Source organism: Dasypus novemcinctus, chromosome 1 (genome assembly GCF_030445035.2).
Source record: "Dasypus novemcinctus isolate mDasNov1 chromosome 1, mDasNov1.1.hap2, whole genome shotgun sequence".
In the NCBI taxonomy this organism is placed as follows: Eukaryota; Metazoa; Chordata; class Mammalia; order Cingulata; family Dasypodidae; genus Dasypus; species Dasypus novemcinctus.
The window spans coordinates 189105498-189123371 of NC_080673.1; positions in this window are offsets into that span (position 1 = coordinate 189105498).

Genomic DNA, 17874 nt, shown 5'->3' on the forward strand with positions numbered 1-17874 from the left:
AGCATAATGTTGAATGAAATAAGCAAGGCATGGAGAGATGCATACTGTGTGGTTCCATTTATCTAAAGTTTTAAAATTGACAAGAAATATTTCATATGGGAGAAGTCATATGAAGGGCACAGAGATTCTGGGGTTGCTAATAATATTCTGTTTCCTGAAATAGGTGGTGCTTTTGTATGTCTACTTTATAAAAATTCATCAAGATATACTTTTAGAATTTTTACACTTTTTGTGTTTGCTATATTTCAAGGAAAAATTTACTTAAAATTTTAAAAAGAAAATAATCAAAATATCAATTATATATATCAATTTTTATAAGATAATTTTTATCTACATGTCTGGAAGAAATGATATTTATCAACTATTATCTGGTTATTTCTAGGTGTTGGTATTTTCAGCATTTCTTTTTTACTTTCTTCTTTTTACCTTCCTATATTGATTGATCGGTGTTTTTAAAACAAACATGATTCACTTTTAATGAAATCATTTCTTTATTCATAAAAGAAAACAGCATGAAGAGTGATACTATTTATATCCCATAGGTGAGAAAAAAGGCCTGGATTTGAATACTGTATTATTTCTATTGTTTTTCAAGTTGTAAATTCTATAAAGTGAGGGGGTAATTATCTTTAATATTTTAAATATATTGCCATAACCTCAGTGCCTTTTGTACTGCCCAGTTAGTAGAAGACTCTGTGTCTCTATCCTGTGATTTTCAAGTCATTAACAATGACTTCTGAGTGTCTCTCTTGTTTGTTAACAAGAAAAATCTATCAAAATCCTTTATTTGTTCTAAAGTCCAGCTCCTCTTTTCTAGGACGCTGCCTCCATTTGCTTTTTTAACCAAATGTTTAAAAAGTACTTAATGTTTATTTTATTGAAGGATCAGAGAACTGGGATTCAAGCCACGAAGTGGCAGGCTGGCTTCGAACAAGTCCTTTAACCTCTCTGAATACAGATTCCACCACCTGTCAAATAGGGTGTGAACCAGAAAGTCAGTTGTTATGATAATTTGCCAAATAATTTGCATTTGTCGGTCATTGTTCATAAAGTGTTTTCAGTCCAAATTATGTCTGAAGAAAGTTTTGTTTTTCAGTGTAAGTTTATACCAGGATCTTTTTACTTCTTATGTGAAAGCTGAATAATTATCTTACATATCAGATTTTGGGTATGATGATAGAATACTTTCACAGAGAAAGAAAAACACATATAACCTAAATCCCTGAAAACGTCATACTTATTTTTAACATATATTCCAAAGGATCTGATGCTGGTTAAATTTTCATAAGGATGAGCATTACCAAATTGTGCATTTATTAAACAAACAAACAAACAAAGAGCTGATATCCATACTAAAAACAAAACAAAACTCAGCTATACCTATAAAAAATAATGAAGGCCTATGGAAAACTGATATTTGATAAACATGATCTCTTTTATGAAAAATTTGTCTATTTTTGTTACAAATAAAATTTCTCTGAGCTTCTCCTTAGTGAGAAATATTCCTCTCTTGCTCTCCCCTTGTTCTAACCACAGGCTCTCACCAAGTCTCATACTTCTTAGGTTTGCTTGAATGCCTAAAGTCTACAAACTATACAGGATAATTAGGGGGAGCTTCAAAATGGGTGGATCAATGCAAATGCTTTACTTCAGAGTCAGTAAGCTATTACTATTTCAAATCCCCCTGTGCATCTCACTCCTGAAGTCTAAGAAAACAATATATTAGTTATTAAAGAATGAGAAGCAAATATCAGAGGGTAGAAATTAAATTTGATCCTAACCCAGTACAGGAGGAGTGCTGGACCATGAGGTTCAGAGACCTGCATTCCTGTTTAGTGCCACCAGTAACCATCTGTGTAACATTGGACAAGTCTTGTTACATGAGGCTTAAGAGAGAATGGGCCAATGGTGGTAGACAATTTTTCTGAGGAGTTTTGGTATAAAGGACATGTGCAGTGGTTCTGTGGCTTGGAAGGTATGAGGGATCAAGCAGACATATTTACAGGGTGAGTTATTTTAAAGAAATTTATCATGCTGATTAAAATGATTCACTAAAGGTGTGGTGGAGGTGGGATATGGTGAGGGTGAGACGGTGAATTATTGATGGAATGAGAAAGGGTAATTGCATGAACAAAGAAAGTCCTTGAAAAATAAGAGAGATGTCCAAAGGAAGATGGATTTGAAATTATACTTTTAAAGCACTATCTTAAAAATAAAAGTTTGGAATGTTCTTGTAGGCAAAGACATAAGGAAGCCAAGAATGGCTTAAAGCTATTGAAACACACATGTATGGTAGAGAAGGAAAATTATAAATACCAGCTAAAGTCTCAAACAATTTCAGATGGTGGCCTTTATCCTGCAATTGTTTGTTTTAAAGCACATTATTACTTATTAGTTTTCCTTTTCCTACTCTACTATATACTGACTAATTGTCCATAAATTGAAGAATCAGCAGAAGGCTGATCATCAAAAAATCGTACTCATATCCAGGATTTTAATACATGCAATTAATAATAACATAATTACATTTCACATATAATTAATAATATATTACATGTACACTTATTATGTAATATATATAGTGCATAGAAACGATGAGTGCTTTAAGGCAGCCAACAAGGTACCATGACTACTGATTAAAAGGGAAATTCTGGAAAAATGGTAGAAAGTACATATCTTAGAATTATCCTAGTTGAGGAGTGAGACAGCTGGGATATTTATACACCAACTTCTGCCCATTGGACTCTGAGGAGCATAATTCCACAACAGGTTTCTCCCGCATTGCGTATGGGCTGAGTAGTTCTCTGAGGTTTTGGGGAAATCCTTCAGTACAGAGATGCAGATCTGGCATTTGGAAATCAGGGAGCAAAAACTAGAATGACAAGTTTCTAGGAATATGGACAAGGCACTGACAAGAGTTCTGCACTCTATGAAGTGACCTGAACTGGTGGAAAGAATGAGTAAAGGAAAAGCTGAGCATCTTTCTTTAGCAGCAGTTAAAACTGAATTGAAACTCATAAACACACAATTAATACTTGTCCTTCACAGAAGTTGCCTACCTTCCTCCATCCCAACCATACCAATCTCTTCTCCTGATCCACCTAGTCAAGGCCCTAAGTTTGAAAGCTGTGGCTTTTGTGTCTTTGCTCTCCCTTCAGACTTCTGAAAGTCCATTCTAACTTGATGCCACATGCCTAGCAGTGCTCTTTGAATACCAGACCGTAACGTGATTGCGACCCTGTTCTGATGACCCATAAGCATGACTCTGCCCAGAATTCCTTTGGAAATTGCTAGCAAATCCTTGTCTGTATTGATTAGAATACATTTACAAATGCATTTCAGATTTGCAAATAAAAGTTATTTAGTATTGACAAATTTTCAAAGCTAAAAGGAAAATCATTCAACATCATCAAAGTGAATTCCACTGGCAAAGTGATGTTTGTGTCTCACTCTGTAGATTGAAATAGGTTCTTTTTGTAAACAATAATAAAAACTTCAGAATGGATATTTTTGCTTGTAGAGAATGGAGGTAAATGTTCAAATTTTGCTCCTCCAGAAATCAAGATGAAGTAGAAGGGTCCCTTTTCCTTCTACTTCAAGGGGGAATATAGCTAACTCTGGCAACTTCCCTGTTTCTTCACATACTTTTGTTTCTGTGCAGCTATCTGAAGTCACTCTGGGAATGGGAGACTTCTAAGCTTTTAGAAGCAAGATTTGGGTTCAGGTTTTTGGTGAAAAAAAAAGAAAAGAAAAATTCTCATTTTATTTTCTGTCTTACAGGGTACATTTCCCTCAGGAATAAAGAGAATCTCTAGCTGAGCCTGATTTGGAATTCATATAGTCTTGAAAATCACTAAGACAAACTGCAAAATTTTTTCTTGAATTATTTATTTATTTGTGTATCCTACTTTACTGGAGTTGTCTGAAACTGACTTATAATACCTATTAGAAGGCGAGGCTTAATGCCCAATATTTTATTTTCTCTGCGTTCATCTTTGGAGGAATATTCTTCCAACCGAAAGTAACTAGGCTAACTCAATGACATATTTATTTTTCTGGAAGGAAACTACCATTTTATTCTTTAAAAATCCATATTTCTCAATTTTCTTATATTTCAAATGTTTTAGTAGCTTTACTTCATCTTCTAGTTTCATTTGGGATTTTAGACTCAATGTATAAGAGAAATTTGCTTTAATGAAGGGAAAGAGAATGCTCAAGAAATGTGAAATAAAAGTTGCAGTCATTTTAAAGTTTAATCACCATATAAACAGAATATCAAAATTTAGCAGTACCTAGTTTCATGGATAAATGGTTTTTATCTTTTATTGACATAAAAGTTTAAAGTTAATCGTAAAAACAAAACAAAACAAATTTTGTCATTTTGATATATATCTAATATACAATGACTCAAATATTTAAGCAAATACTGGTTTTGACATACATCTATTTAGACACAAGATCATTATCAAAATGATGTTTTCTTCACAGTGCATGGTTTCTATATACATTCATATTACTAGGCCCTCCACAGTTCCGAAGCCTGGAATCACTTATTAATATTTAGAATGTAAGCACTTCAAATTGACTTGAAAATTATGAGAGAAAGAGATGTTTTGCTTGAAGTTATATTTTTCATGAATTTCATGAAGAGCTAAAAAGGTAGAATTTTGGAAATTGAAGTAAAACAATACACCCCCCTCCCGCCTACATTCCTTTCCAAAACAGAGAAACCAATAAAAGCTCCGTTCAATCAAATATCAGGCTACCTTAAGAAAGACAGAAAATTCTGGGATGTGGAACTGAAACTATCAAATTTTTTCCAGTATCCTGAATTTCCCTGTCCATTATTGTTTCATAAAGTTGTAGGGCTTTTGTGTAAATACAATTTGTATTTGAATATCTTATTTGTTCATAATTGCATAATATTAGAGTGGATACAGGAATATAGAATGAATATAGGAGTAAGATAGTTCTGTGATCTTACCTATTTTGGGGTCATGGGACTTAAAAGTTTTAAAAATACCCACAGGATTTGTGGTAGATTGAGTTATCCCAGAAAAACATGTTCTTAATCTTAAATCTGTCCCTATGGTTTGAACCCAAAATAAATATTACTTTTTCAAGATGTTATTTTAGTTAAGGTGTGTCCAATTGAATCAGAGTGGTTCTTCATCAAGATTACTAGAGTTTTTTATAAGCAGAAGAAATTCAATAATAGTAAGAGAAAGCCACGTAGAAGAGACGACGCTGGAAGTCAACAGAAACCCAGACGAGAAAGGAGAGGACATTGCCACAAGACAGTAAAGCCAAGGAATCCCAAGGATTGCTGGCTAGCAAGAAGATACTGACCCCTAGAGGATAGCAAGCCTTTTAAGCTCGGAAACTGAGCAAATAAAGTCCTGTTGTTAAGCCACCCCATTGTATAGTATTTGTTTTAGAAGCAGAGAAACTGAGACAGGATTTATAGGTTGCAAAACTACTGTAACTTCTGGCTCTTTGACATCAACTACAAATACTGTAGTAATTCAATTTAATTGTGACTAGCTACCTGGAGTTTGGCTAGACTCCACAAGTTCAGGATGATCCTCTGTGTGACCCTTCAGGCACCAGTAACAAAATTGGTGGCTCAGGCCACCTGCACTTCTGACCAATGACTATGAAGTTGGAGGTTGGACCACTCCTTTGGATTTAATACCTCTCTAGGACAACTTAACTCAAGCACTATGCTGATACTTGTAGTTTTATTATAGTAAAAGCATACAGTTAAGAAAAAAAAAATCAAAGATACATTGAGCATTTGAGACCTCTGCTCAGTGCATCTCTTCTTTTGGTTTGAAGGTGGGTTGAAGGTGCCAAAATGAAAAAAATGGAATATAAAAAAAGGGATGTGCTCTGAAGCCAGAAATGGGTCTGTATCTTTTACTACTTAGTCTTTTATGATTCCTTTTTTACATAAAAATTAGAGAAAATTAGTCAGGGTTCTCCAGGAAAACAGAACTGATTGGGGATATCTGTAAATAGTCTGGAATTTTATGAAATTGATTCATGTGAACATAGGGATGCACAAGTCCAAATTCTGCATGGCAAGTTGCAAACAAGGAGTTCCAATGAAGGTCCTTGATGAGTTCCCAAGAGACACTGGCTGTCTGAAGTAGAGATGGAAATTCTCTTTCTAAATGCTGAGCTCATTTCCCTTTTGAAGGTCTTCAATTGACTGGATGAGAGTCACTCTTTGCTAACAGCAATCTCCTTAGTTGATTGTAGATAAAACCAACCATCTATGCAATCAAATCACAATGATTAAAGTCCATGAAATGCCCTTGTATTACAATTAGCTCAGGGCTTGCTTGACCAGACAGCTGGGCACTATTACCTGGCAGAGTTGACACATTAGTCTAGTCATCACAGTTTTGCTTTTTGCCCATTAGAAACAAGGGGCTATTAGATGCCTCTAAATAGGAATGTAATATGTATGTATTTGGACCTTATAAATTTGGGAATGTTATATGGCTGCAGTTTGTTAGTTTAAAATGAGAAGAATAAGAGTTCATAGAAACAGAGTTATTTTAATATTGAAATATGATAAAGCAAGTGAGCCTTCTTAGTGTAACTGTTGGCACATAGCTAGTACCCAATAGATATTAGCCACTGTAGTGAAAAAACAGAATTATCTATATCATAAAATGTAGCATTGCTCTTTTCTATTTGGCACTTTGCTCTGTGAGATTCTTGCCCTAGTCAGCCATTATCATCACATTTCTTCTGGACAAAGTATTTAGACTTGTTATAGCACAAATACAGACAAGGAGAATTTTTGGTTTTAAAATAATCTCTTAAAGCCCACATAAAAAACATTGATTTAGAAAATATCATTTTCTGTTTATAATATCAGTGTTTTTTTATGAGAGGAAAGATACTAGATAATATGCAGAAAAAGACTCTGAACAAAAGAAAATATAAAGCATACTTCTTTAACAAAGATTGGCAAGATGATAAAGGCACTATTCCTTATATATCCTAGAGACTAGTTGAACCTCACAAGAGATGTAAGAAGGTAGAGGACAGTTGGATAGGTGTACCTGCTGGGACAGGTGACCTTACCTGAGAAGTCTGCTAAGTATGAGTAGGAGTAAAATGATACAGTAACAGCAGAACTCACCAGTGCCTGGGAGCCTCATGTGAGATAAGTCAATATTTATGAGTTTCTTTGCTCTGGCACTGAGAACTGAGTGTTTTCTATGCTGAGAAGTCATCTAATCAAACTTCTCACCAATCACATTGGAGTGCCTCCATCAGTAGCATCTCTGAGTGTTGTTTGGGTGTTGCCCTTTACAAGACTCTTCAACTCATGTCTTTCCTGACTCTCATATGAGCTGGGTCACCTGAAAACTTCTCTTTCTAATGTTTTAGGATATTTGTAAGCCCTAGAAATGGATAGGGATTGATAAATAGGGTTGTTTATATAAGAGTAATTTTGGTAGTGTGAAGGGAAAAGTTTTTCAGCACTCAAATTGACTGAAATCTATTCGCAATATGTCACCATTATATTTCAAATATCATTTTGGCATTAATATATTGGATGATAGATGCAAGTTAGCAACCTACGGTAAAGTTCTGGACAAACAACTACAATAAGCAGACATTTACGTGGTAGAATTGCCAGCAGGCAACTTAAACTTTTTTAGTTACAGAAGTATTCTCAGTGCCAAGCAAAATATATTGAGGGTTATTGTTGATTTAGAGACTGACAACTTGTTTCCTCCCCAAATTTGGAGAAAGACAGGAGTCAAACAAATAAAAATTAAAATATCCTCTTTATTCTTGACAAAATATATTGGAGGATGGAGTATAGGTCTCAGCCTAATTGACTCACTAATGTGCCCAGGCCCTCCCAGTGATTTTTGTACCTCTCTGACCCCAAAGCAAAGATGGCAGTAAAGCGGAGATGATTTAAGGTACTTTAAGGTATTAAGCAGATGGCTTGCGGTAATCAAGCAATGTGTTCCGGTGGCAGCCAATCACCAAATAAATAATTCACTCTTCCTTTCAGAGAAGTAAAATGTGTCCAAAAGTCTAAGTTTGTTTTCCTAGTGGGGATCCCACCTCAAGAAAATAGAAAGGAGTGGGGAATAGGTGGTTCTTTAGACAACAGTTGATATGCTGATTAAGTGATTGTGATTTGACATTGTGGATAAGAGTAGAGAAATATGGAGGAGTCAAGGATTACCCTTTATTAATCCTATTAGCCATATGTGGTAGCTTGAAGTTGAATGTACCCCAGAAAAACATGGTCTTAAATTTAATCCATTACAGTGAACCCATTGTAAATAGGAACTTTTGATGAGGTTACTTTGGTTATGATGTAGCCCACCTCAATCAGGATGGGTCTTAATTCTATTACTGCAGTACTTTATAAGCAGAATTAAATTCAGACAGTGAGAGAGAAATTCACAGGAAGCAAGAAACCGCAATGAAACTCAAGAGAAGGAAAAGACCAAGAGACACCACAATGACATGTGGAACTGAAAATCACAGGCAGCCAGGCCCAGAATGCCAGTCTTTGGGGATAAAGCATTGCCTTGAGGATGCCATGATTTGGACTTTTTATTTTTTTAGACTCAAAGCCATGAGTTAATAAATCCCCATTGTTTAAGGCAACCTTTTCATATTTCCTTGAGCAGCCAAAGAAAATAAAACAGATTTTGGTGTCAGGAAAGTAGGGGTGCTGCAATCTAATGAAATCTATGAAATACACCCTCTGGTTTTCAGAATTGATTGGGACCCACAACTCCTGTTTTCTGCCAATTTCTGCCTATTGGAATGGGAATGATTAGCCCATGCCTGCCTATCCATTGTATATCTGAAGGAGAAAACTTGTTCTTTAGGTTTCACAGGTCCACAGTCAGAGAGGAATTGTACCCCAGGACAGGGGTGGGGACTCACAGATAAAAGGCATGGTGAAGAACAGAGTTAAGGGCTTTTAATGCTGGAGTTTTGATTTTAGAGTTTGATGCTGAAGACTTAAACTGGAGTCCTGGGAAGTCAGCACACAGAGGAAAGAGAAGCCAGCCCCAGGAAGGAAAGAACCTTGAAGCCAGAGTAAAGTAAGCCCCAAGAACGTAGGAACCCAGGAAGCCTGAACAGTTGCAGATGTTGGCAGCCATCTTGCTCCAAATAGACTTTGGTGAGGGAAGTAACTTATGCTTTCTGGCCTGGTATTGGTAAGCTCCTACCCCAAATAAATACTCTTTATAAAAACCAACCAATTTCTGGTATTTTGCATCAGCACCCCTTTGGCTGAACACAGGAGCCAAGAACCACCAGCAGCCGCCCCAGAACACTGGACTTCAGGAAGAAAACATCATCTTCATGATGCCTTGATGTGGACTTTCTTTTAGCTTCAAAACTGTAAGCTAATAAATTCCCATTGTTTACGCCAACCCATTTCAGTGTATTTGCCTAAGCAGCCAAGGAAACTAAAACACCATGGTTTAAAATCTTATTAAATATTTGAAAACACATATTTAATGCAGGAGCTTTCACATTAATTAAACATGTATATGCTCCATACATAGAAGGGATTTATTTATAATGAGGAGACAATGACATTTGACCTTAAAAATTCCTCAAATTGTTCAGGGCAGGATTTCTCAAACTCTTTCTGAGGGCCAGCTTCTTTTGAATACCTTGAAGAACACAGTCAACAGTGGGAAGGGTGGGGAATGGGAAAGGTTGGGATGCAAAATTTGGTGATGGGAGTGGGAAGACAGTCAAGAGCAGGAGCTTTCTGTGGGATGCAGGGAGGAAGGATTGGCAGAGGATGCTGCCTTAGACAGGGTCTAGGTAAAACTTGGAGATAATCAGGTAGTTCATAGTCCAGTGACAAATGAAAGGAAACAACAGTATGGCAGATGAAGGAGAGGTATTTAGGAGGTTTAACTGGTTGGAGGAAAAAGTGAGCAAAGTATTTTCCTTCTGTCCTTGGGAATCTTTCTCTGCTTTAGCTTGTCAACTTTAAAACCAAATAACAGCTATGGGGAAGCAGAAAGCATCAGCGGGAAAATGTAGCCTTGGGGAAAACATGAGAAAAGTTGCTCTTTCTACATAGAAATCCCCCCTGTACCTAAGTTTCTTATCTGTAAATGGGATTAATGATTCCAAATCTTTACTTGGGTGTGAAGATTCAGTGAGATAAAGTACATGAAGGACTTAGATTATTAATAGTAGTGATTATTATACTTAGCGTGCCTGTCCATACAGGATGCTTTCTGTACTCTTGGTTTTAGCTTCTATTCAGCTGGTTAGTGGCCATCTAAAATGATGGAGCAGTGGGCAAAAAGTAACATATCTTCAAAAGGTAAAATTAGGTGTCAGGTCAAATCAGTAGAGGTCAAACAGCCATGTTTTAGAATAAGCAGAACGTTGATTATATGTCTTGAATGGGAATGGGAAAGTTGGTTAAGTTAAGAAGGTATAACTGGTAGAGGTTCTTTTTTAAATTGGGGCTGGGATGGTTGCAATTTATCATATATTTCTTTGATCATAAATAATATTTTCATAAAAACCTAGTCATTTCTGGAGAAGCATACATATTTAATAGGGAATATTTTTACTTATGAATTCTCAAATAGGCAAGAGGAATCATTGAGCACCTTACTTTAGTATATATTTCACATATATTTACTTACTGGATTAAATAAAGTGCTTTCCTTGGATATTTAACTAGCATGTGTAATATGATTCCATTTTAGATACCTGTTGTATTAGTCAGTCAAAGGGGTGGTGAGGCAAAATACCAGAAATCAGTTGTTTTTTATAAAGGGTATTTATTTGGGGTAGAAGCTTACAGTTACCAGGTCATAAAATGTAAGCGACTTCCCTCACCAAAGTCTTTTGCCACATGTTGGGGCAAGATGGCTGCCAACATCTACCAGGGTTCAGGCTTCCTGGGTTCCTCTCTCCCCAAGACTTGCTTCATTCTGGGCTCAGCTCCTCTGTTATTTCCACAAGGCCAGCAGCAGACTATCAGGCAAATGGGATGTTTCCTTTCCCAGGGCCTTTTCTCTTTCCTAAAGCCCAAACTCCTTTGTGTTCCTGGGGTTCCAGCTCAAAAACTCCAGCACCAAAATTCCAGCATTGAAACTCCAAAGAGGGAAGCTGATGTGGCTCAAGTGATGGGGCTTCTGCCTACCACATGGCAGGACCTGGATTTGATCCCTGCGGCCTCCTGGTAAAAATGAAAAGGAGAAAGCGTGCCTGTGTGGTGAGCTGAGTGCCCACATGAGTGCCCACATAGTGAGCTGTTGCCTGCACAAGTGAGTCATGCAGCAAGATGATGACACAGCAAGAGAGAGACTAAGGAGAGAGTCAAGGTGAAGTGCAGCATTAATCAGGAGCTGGGGTGGCACAAGTGAGAGGGAAACTTGCTCCACTTCAGAGGTTCCCAGGATCAATTTTGGTGAATCCTAGCGGAGAAAAATGAGAGGCGAGGACAAGGAGAGAAATGGATACAGAAGATTATACAATGAATGGACACAGACAGCAAAAACAGCAAGGGATAAAAAACTCCAACTAACTCTTCTGCTCTGCCGTGTAGTTTTATCTGTTTTATCCCCAACCCAGGGACTCAACATCCTACTGATGTGGCCCAATCAAAGTCCTAGTCATAATTTAATCATGCCCAGGTACAGACCATTTTGCAAACATAATCCAATGTCTATTTTTGGAATTCATAAACCATATCAAACTGCTACACCTGTTTATAACAAATTTTGACTTATCTTGTTTTTATTTTTATAACATTGGTCCTTTAATATTGGACCCATCCTCGTATGGATGCATTTTTTCATGAACTTTGAAACAATAAAAAATTTTTGAAAATTTAAATCATTAACTTCTAAAAATGTGCTATGGAAAATAATGTTAATAGCAAATCTAAAATTCAGTCTATATTTTGCAATACCCAACATCTGAAATACTAAACATTTTCATTAGAGAAGTTGCTATTAATCACTTGAGGTTTTGAAAAATGTACAACAGAATACTAATTTTACTTTATTTTCAAAATTGATGAATAATGACAGAGATACTGTATAACTTTAATTTACTCATTTTTTTACAGATATTCACCTAGGTAATTATTTACTTTATCATACTCTTTATGGCTATTTCAAAATATAAACTGATGGTGCCTTTCTGAAATCATCTTACTAGATTTTTGTATCGATTCTTTCCATTAGTGTTAATGTCATTTATTTTGTTTTCTGTGTATATTATGTTCTGTATAAAACAGTTTTGTTTTGCATGCATTGTTTTCCAAATAACACATTCCATTCAATCCTGATAGTAGATGACCATAGAGAGTTCAGTTCCCTTCTGTATGGGAGAGGCTTGTATTGAGAAAACATGAAGGTTCTTGGTTTGTCCTCCCTTTTGAGATAGACTGGCACTGTCAAAAGGAAACAGGCATGTAGTTCGCAGCTTAGAACTGACTTTTCATGTAATAAAATATATTCTTGGAGGGATTAAATCAACTAACTGATAAAATGATATTTCAAAATCATCTGAAGGAAGAAGACCTAAAATCTTGGATCCTTGATTCTTTGCTTCTTTGCTTCTTTTCCATTCTTGCAAAATGCTGCTAATAGTAACATAAGAATAAGAGATGTGGAAATATCTACTTTCTGTAGTCTCTTCTAACATGGTAGCTTATCTAGACAGCAGAATGTGAGACACACTGTTTATGGTATAGTATTATCAATGAGGCTTTAATTACTTTAATTTCTGTTCTGAATGTGGAGTCTGGGATGTATGCCAAGAGTACTTTCTTTGAAAATAATAATACAAATACACCCAGATTTTGATTTTGCAAACATGTCCCTGTTTAATGGTTCACTGCATGAAATGTTAGTGAATTATATGCCTACAAGTTTGTAGTAAATTCTAATTGCAGAGGCCTTAGTGAAAAAAAAAATACTGAAGTGACTAGTGATAATCCAATAAAACTTAAATGAGGTCCTTTCAAAAATTACTTTGCCAAATTTATATTTTAAAACTGCATTTTCAAAATTCCTTGCTGCTAATAAAGTACCTCACAATGAATGATAAGCTAGACATGCGATCAAGTTTCAAACTTACTATTTTATTTTCTCCAATAAGCTCTTTGTGTCATTTAATATTTAGCTCTATTTATTATAAAACAGCTTATTCATAAAAATTCATTCAAAAGCCACTGAAAAGGTTTAAGTTGGGAGTTATCAATATAAGTTAGTAAATCATATAAATGAAATTTAAAAAGAATAACTTCACAGTTGTATCTCACTTTCCAAAGTAGAAGTGTTTCTCAATATCTTCTTCTCAATTGGATTTTGCATTATTAAATGCTGTTTTCCATTGACTTTTGGCTATTCTTTGGAGAAATATGTTAAATGATGAAATGGGAAAAAAAAACACAGATTAGAATCAGGAAACTTTTTAGAATGAACCTTTGATTCAGAACAAATACATTTTTATATATTGCTTTATTGAGGCATGTTTTATGTATCATGTAAATTCTCCCAGTCCAGAGAGAAACACTGTTGATTTTTGCATGTTATTCTTGTATCCTGCCACTTTAGTCTATCACCATTTAGTAAGACGATAGCTGTACATTTTTAATATACGCCCTTTATCATGTTGAGAATGTTTCCTTCTATTCTTCTTTTTTATGTATTTTTATCAAGGAATGATGAATGCTGAATTTTGTCAAATTTCTTTTCTGCATCAATTGAGATGATCATGTATTCTTCCCCCTTTGTTTTGCCAATGTGGTGTATTACATTAAATGTTTTTTGTTTTTTTTTTGTAGAACCACCCTCTCATACCTGGGATAAAACCCAACTGAACATACTATACAGCTCTTTTAATGTGCTGTTGGGTTCGTTATGCAATATTGTGTTGAGGATACTTTCACCTATATTCATAAAAGAAATTTATTTATAGTTTTCTTTCCTTGTTTATCTTGATTGACTTCATTGACTGAGTTAGGTAGTATTCCCTCCTTTTCATTGTTTGGAAGAGTTTGAGCAGGACTGGTAGTAGTTATTTTTGGAATGATTGATAGAATTCACCTATGAAGCCATCTAGTACTGGGCTTTTCTTTGTTGAGAGATTTTTTATGACTGATTAATTTCTATACTTGTAATTGATCTGAAGTCTTCTATTTCTTCTATAGTCGGTGTAAATTGTTTCTAAGAATTTGTCCATTTCATCTGTGATGGTTGGGCTAATGTGTCAACTCAGCCAGGTGATGGTGGCCTGTTGTCTGGTCTAGCAAGCACTGGGCTAATTTCATGGATTTTAACAATCAGTGAGTTGATTGCATAGATGGCTGATCATATCTACAATCAATCAATGAGATGTCAGCAACAACTAATGTCTTATCCAATCAATTGAAGGCTTAAAAGGGGAAACAATATCAATGCATTCAGAGAGAGAATTCCCAGCTCCACTTCAGACAGCCAAAATCCCCTGGAAACTCATCAAGGACCTTCATTGGAGTCCCTTGTTTGCAGGCTGTCCTGGGGAATTTGGACTCGTACATCCTCAGAGTCACACAAGACAATTTTATAAAGTCTCATACTATTTACAGATATCTCCTGTTGTTTCTGTTTCCCTAAAGAACCCTGACTAATGCATCATCTAAGTTGTCTAATTCGTTGGCATATAGTTGTTCATAGTATCCTCCAACGATCTTTTTTATTTTTGTGGGCTTCGGTAGTAATGCCCCTTCTCATTTCTGATTTTATTTGTATCTTATCTCTTTTTTTCTTTGTCAGTGTAGCTAAGGGCTTGTCAATTTTATTGATCTTTTCAAATAATCAACTTTTGGTTTTGTTAATGCTCTATTTTATTTTCAATTTCATTTATTTTAGTGCTGATGTTTATTTCTTTCCTTCTGCTTGCTTTGGGATTAGTTTGCTGGTCTTTTTCTACTTCCTTCAAGTGTCTAGTAAGACCTTTGATTTTAGCTTTCTTCTTTTTTTCTATTTATAAAAATAAGATTTTATTTAAGTATATCATAATACATACATGCACATACATAAATAATAAGTGGATAGTAAATGTTGTGAAGTTACAAAACAAATATACATATCATCTTATAGGGCTCCTATACATCACTCCACCCTGGTCAAGTGATTTTTTTTCAAATGGGGTTAGTATTTGTTTGTTGAGTGCTTCCTATGTGCAATGTGTTGTGCTAAACAGGCCGCATCCCATTTAATTCTCATAATGTAAATATGCTACCATCATTTCATTCTACAGATTAGGACATAGAGCTTTGTGAGGTTAAGTGACTTATCTGACATCATCCTATAAGAGGTACAGTCAGGATTCAAAAATTTTTTTTAACTGGGTATTAATTTCAATTTATTTATTTATTTATTTTATTTTTTTCCCCTCAATACCCACTCTCCAGCTCCCCACCACATCATTTTTGTAAATTGTATTTTTTGAAGATATACACATCACATAAAAAATGTTACATTAAAAAATATAAGAGGTTCCCGTATACTGCCCATCCCCCACCCCCAGTTCTTCTTTTAATGTAAACATTTAGGACTATAGATTTCTCTCTCAGCACTGCCTTCTCTGCATTCCATGTCGTGTTCTCATTTTCATTTGTCTCAAGATATTTATTTTTTTCTCTTACAATTTCATCTTTGACACATTGATTGTTTAATAGTGTGTTGTTTAACTTCCACATATTTGTTAATTTTCCAGTTCTCCATCTGTTATTGATTTCCAGCTTCATTCCATTATGGTTGGAGAAAGTACTTTGAATGATTTCAATCTTTTAAAATTTATTAGTACTTGCTTTGTGACCCAACATGTGTCTATCCTGGAGAATAATCAATATTCACTTGAGAAGAATATATATCCTGCTGTTTTAGGGTGCAGTGTTCTGAACATGTCTATTAGATCTAGTTCATTTATCATATTATTCAAGTTCCCTGTTTGCTTATTGCTCCTCTGTCTGGATGTTCTATCTATTGATGAGTGTGGTGTATTGAAGTACCCAGCTGTTACTCTAGAGTTGTTTATTTCTCCCTTCAGTTTGCCCATGTTTGCCTTATGTATTTTGGGGCACCGTGGTTAGGTGCATCAATATTTATGATGTTTTTTCCTTCTTGACAAGTTCTCCCATTTGTAAATATATAAGGTCCTTCTTTGTCTCTTATACCAGTTTTTCATTTAAAGCCCCAATTTTTTCCAATATTAGTATATATTTACCCCAGCTCTTTTTGGGTACAGTTTGCATGGAATACCTTTTTGCAAACATTTACTTTCAACTTATTTGTGTCTTTGTTCTAACGTGAGTCTCTTGTGAACAGCATATAGTTGGATCAGCTTGAAGAACTCCCTTTAATATTTCTTGTAGGGAAAGTCTCTTGTTGACAGACTCTCTAAGTTTCTTTTTGTATGTGAATATTTTAAACTTTCCCTCCATTTTGAGGGACAGTTTTACTGGATAAAGAATTTTTGGCTGGCAATTTTTCTCTTTCAGTACCTTCTTGCCTCCATGATGTCTGATGAGAAATAGGCACTTGGTTCTATTCTACATTCTGATTAGTAGGTTTCTCAGAGTAGGTCTACTAGGATTCATTCTGTTTGGATACACTTCTTGGATATGTATATTTACGTCATTCATAAAAATTGGGAAATTTGTGGTCATTATTTCTCAAATATTCTTTCTGCCCCTTTTCCCTTTTCTTCTTCTAGGAAATACATGACACATCTCTATGTGTACTTCATGCTGCCATTCAAATCCATGAAACCTACTCATTTTTTTCCATTTTTTCTTTATTTTTTTCTCTCTGTAGTATAAAATTGTCCTGTCTTGTGGCTTGCTGATTCTTTATTCTGTCTATTCAAATCTGCTGTTGGATGCCTGTAGTGTATTTTTAATCTCCTGTAACATGCCTTTCATTCCCATAATTTGTTTATGTTTCTTTTATACGTTCAGATTCTTCTTTGTGCTCACACAGTATCTTCTTAATATTTTTATCTCTTTATGAATATTTTCCTTCATCTCCTTTAATTTATTTAGGTGATCTGTTTGGACATCTTTGATTATTTCCATATTTCTGTGTCTCCTCTGAAGTTTTAATTTGTTTCTCTGACAGGACCACACCTTCCTGTTTCTTAGTAAGGCTTGCAATTCTTTGGTGATGTTTAGGCATCTGATTATCTTCAAGAGTTTACTCTGAATATCAATTTCTCTTTCTTGTCTAGGGTTTTATTATTGATTAGTTTATGTTAAGGCTTTTCTTTGATGCTTGGTTCAACTTATTTTAAACCTTTAGAATAACCCATGTGTAACTGATCAGATTTTTTTTTGGTCTTCTTCAGCTGATTCTTGCCCTGGATATGTAGTAAAATTTTTTAAGATTGTCCTTTTTCATGTAGTTGTTTCATCTCTAGGAGAAATCTTCCTTTCCTCTGTTCCTTTTCTGGGAATCTTGATCTGTTCTTTTTTTGTTTTGTTTTGTTTTCATTGTTGTTTTACCTGTATTTTCACTCCTGTTGCCCCTGAAGGGCAAATTCTAGGAGCAGAATCACCCCAGAGAAGGCTTTCCTAAGCCAGTATTTGCCTATTTATATCCCAAGTAGGACCAGGGAACCACAAATGAGTCATAGACTAGCTTCAAATTGCCCTGTGAAGGAGATTAGGAAAGACCAAAAACAATTTCGATAGCTTTCTGAGGCTGTGCTTTCTTGCCTTACCCAACAGATCCACACTTCAGCAAGTCGCTTCCCACAGCTCTGAGGAGACCCTGCATCTTTAAATCTCCAATGTCTCTACCCCTGTCTGGGGTGGGGTTGAAACAATAG